Source organism: Nerophis ophidion, linkage group LG16 (assembly GCF_033978795.1).
Source record: "Nerophis ophidion isolate RoL-2023_Sa linkage group LG16, RoL_Noph_v1.0, whole genome shotgun sequence".
Taxonomy (NCBI): domain Eukaryota; kingdom Metazoa; phylum Chordata; class Actinopteri; order Syngnathiformes; family Syngnathidae; genus Nerophis; species Nerophis ophidion.
In genome coordinates, this window is record NC_084626.1 from 50,731,337 (window position 1) to 50,735,063 (window position 3,727).

The 3,727-nt window shown below is 31.7% G+C and overlaps 1 protein-coding gene across 1 annotated transcript in view; it reads left to right on the top strand.

The window, feature by feature from the left end:
* The first annotated feature begins 1,373 nt into the window (after positions 1-1,373).
* rbm12 (RNA binding motif protein 12) overlaps positions 1,374-3,727 on the top strand; it is a 21,473-nt gene continuing 19,119 nt past the window's right edge. Inside the window, exon 1 of the mRNA XM_061875440.1 lies at positions 1,374-1,538. The gene's annotated coding sequence lies outside the window, so the exon portion shown is untranslated. The remainder of the gene's footprint in view (positions 1,539-3,727) is intronic.

The following is a 3,727-nucleotide window of genomic DNA, read 5'->3' on the forward strand; positions in this document are numbered from 1 at the left end:
TTTGAAGAAAATCAAAAAAGTATTTTTAAATGTTTTATTGAAGGTCGTGGGGCACTTTGATGGTATTTTGTAGAAAAGCAAAAAATTATTTTTAAAGGATTTATCGAAGGTTGTGGGGCACTTTGGTATTTTATTTTGTAGAAAAGCAAAAAAGTATTTTAAAAGGTATTTTAATTTAAAGAAAAAGCAAAAAAGTATTTTTAAAGGTTTTATCAAAAGTTGTTGGGCACTTTGATGGTATTTTATTTTGTAGAAAAGCAAAAAAGTATTTTAAAAGGTATTTTAATTTGAAGAAAAAGCAAAAAATTATTTTTAAAGGTTTTATCGAAGGTCGTTGGCCACTTTGATGGTATTTTATTTTGTAGAAAAGCAAAAAAGGATTTTTAAATGTTTTATTGAAGGTTGTGGGGCACATTGATGGTATTTTATTTTGTAGAAAAGCAACAAAAAATATATTTTTAAAGGTTTTAATTAAAGGTTGTGGGGCACTTATATTGTATTTTATTTTGTAGAAAAGCAAAGTATTTTTAAAGGTTTTATCAAAGGTCGTGGGGCACTTTGATGGTATTTTATTTTGTAGAAAAGCAAAAAAGTATTTTAAAAGGTATTTTAATTTGAAGACAAAGCAAAAAAATTATTTTTAAAGGTTTTATCGAAGGTTGTGAGGCACTTTGATGGTATTTTATTTTGGAGAAAAGCAAAAAAGTATTTTAAAAGATGTTTTCATTTGAAGAAAAAGCAAAAAATTATTTTTAAAAGTTTTATTGAAGGTCATTGGGCACTTTGATGGTATTTTATTTTGGAGAAAAAAAAAGTATTTTAAAGGTTTTAATCAAAGGTTGTGTGGCACTTAGATGGTATTTTATTGTGTAGAAAAGCAAAAAAGTATTAAGGTTTTATTTTTAAGGTTGTAGGGCACTTTGATGGTATTTTATTTTGTAGAAAATCAAAAAATATATTGAACATGTATTTTAAAAGTTATGAAAAATCTAAAGATGTTGGACACTTTGAAGGTATTTTTTTGTTGTTGTTGAAAATCAAAAAATATATATTTTTAAAGGTTTCAATCAAAGGTTGCGGGTACTTTGATTGTACCTTATTTAGTAGAAAAGCAAAGTATTTTTAAATATTTTATCTAAGGTTGTGGGGCACTTTGATGGTATTTTATTTTGTAGAAATTAGTAATTTTAAAGATTTCAATCAAAGGTTTTAGGGCACTTTGATTGTGTTTTATTTTGTAGAAACGCCAAGTTTCCTGTTGGTATTAGTATCAACATTTCCGCCTTTTCTCTTGACAATCTGCTGTTTTTGCTCGATGTTTCTCACCTGAAATTATTTTTTCGGCTGAAAGGTGAACACAAGGAAGACACGTCCAATCGACGCGCCACCAGCAGGGGGCGCCGTCATCATCTCGCGATAACAGCGAGACATCGCGTGGCTTGCGCCGACATTTGGCGACTGCAGAAAGAAGGGAGCGAGCATCCGAGAGACGTCCGTGCATGAATCAAAGCAGAGTGTGTTAGTTGACAGATTGATCGGTAAGGACGACTGCTAAATGTTAAATGTTAAATGTTAAATGTTCCACTCACATCGGGAGGCGGGAAAGTAGCAAACATGGCGGCGTGGTCACAAAGCAGCATATAGCTAGGTGGCTAACGGGGCGTAGCGTGCTAATTTAGCTTATCCACATTAGCCTTTTCTTGTCTTTTTTTGTTGCCTAAAATGCTTCGTTTCGTCGAATTATTTGCTACCATGAATTGTTTTGAGTGCAAGTCCGTCTTTATTTAGCCATGTTAACGCGGGATGCTGTTGCCAATGACCTCGCTAGAATCAATATTCAACACGTTATTGTTACTATTTTTGTTGTTTGGTTCGCTATTAAGTTGTTTTTTGACACAATGATGGACATTTTGTTTAAAAGAAACATTATTCGAAATTTGTTGGGCTGTGCTTGGCTTAGCGCTGAGCTTTCTTGCGGTGACGTCACATCCGCCATGATGTTGCTGGTGTGCATTATTAGGTTCATTCGATGACGTCACATCCGCCATGATGATGATAATGTTGTTGCTGCTGGTGTCCATTATTAGGCTCATGTGGTGACGTCACATCCGCTATGGTAATGTTGTTGTTGTCATAGGCCAGGGGTCACCAACGTGTTGCCCGCCGCTGGCCCGTTCTAAAAATAGCTCAAATAGCAGCACTTACCAGTGAGCTGCCTCCATTTTTGACATTTTGTTTATTTACTAGCAAGCTGGTCTGGCTTTGCTCGACATTTTTAATTCTAAGAGAGACAAAACTCATAGAATTTGAAAATCCAAGAAAATATTTTAAAGACTTGGTCTTCACTTGATTAAATGAATTCAATTTTTTTTTTTTTTTTTTTTACTTTGCTTCTTATAACTTTCAGAAAGACAATTTTAGAGAAAAAATACAACTTAAAAATGATTTTAGGATTTTTAAACACATATACCTTTTTACCTTTTAAATTCCTTCCTCTTCTTTCCTGACAATTTAAATCAATGTTCAAGTAAATTAATGTTTTTATTGTGAAAATTAATAAATAGATTTTAATTTAAATCTTCATTTTAGCTTCTGTTTTTTCGACGAAGAATATTTGTGAAATATTTCTTTAAACCTATAATGATTGGAATTTTAAAAATATATTCTGGCAAATCTAGAAAATCTGTAAAATCACATTTAAATCTTATTTCAAAGTCTTTTGAATTTATTTTGAAATTTTTGTTCTGGATAATCTAGAAGAAATAATGATTTGTCTTTGTTAGAAATATAGCTTGGTCCAATTTGTTATATATTCTAACAAAGTGCAGATTGGTTTTTAACCTATTTAAAACATGTCATCACAATTCTAAAATTAATCTTAATCAGGAAAAATTACTAATGATATTCCATAAATTATTTTTTTAATTTTTTGAAAAAGATTCGAATTTGCTAGTTTTTCTCTTCTTTTTTTCGGTAGAATTTAGAATTTTAAAGAGTAAAAATTGAAGAAAAACTGTTTCAAAATTAAATTTTCATTTTTTTTTTCGTGTTTTGTCCTCTTTTAAACCGTTCAATTATTCAATTAAGTGTTTTTTCCATAATTTATTCTCTACAAAAAATCTTCCGTAAAAGAAAAAAAAATGTACGTCCGAATGACAGACAGAAATACAATTTATTTAAGTGTGTATCAAACTGGTAGCCCTTCATATTAATCAGTACCCAAGAAGTAGCTCTTAGTTTCAAAAAGGTTGGTGACCCCTGTCATAGACATCTTTCTAAGGGTACGCAGCATGGAGCGCTACTGCCTACGGGCGCTGACGAGATGCGGGGCCGCCATCTTGGAGTGGTGATCCGCTCCACTCAGTGCAATTCATTTGACAGGAGCAATGAACTTTCAGCACATTTAATTCATTTTGCCTCACTGAAAACCACTCATTTTCACTCCCTTTTTGGTTATAAATGATAAAGGACACATGTTTTATTTTTCATAGTTTGCTTAACAGTAATAGAATATTCTTATATGCTATTAGTGACCAGACGTCCGAGATCAAAACTGGGAATATGATCCCAGAGAAGGGGGAAAAAACAGTCAGCTATTTTTGAGTTGAATAAACAATATTAGGTTATATATACTTGTGTATATCCTACATAAACAATGTATGAATACATTAGTTTTATAATATATCGTATAGACTATTTGTTGCTGCAGCAGCAAAAAGTTTATTCT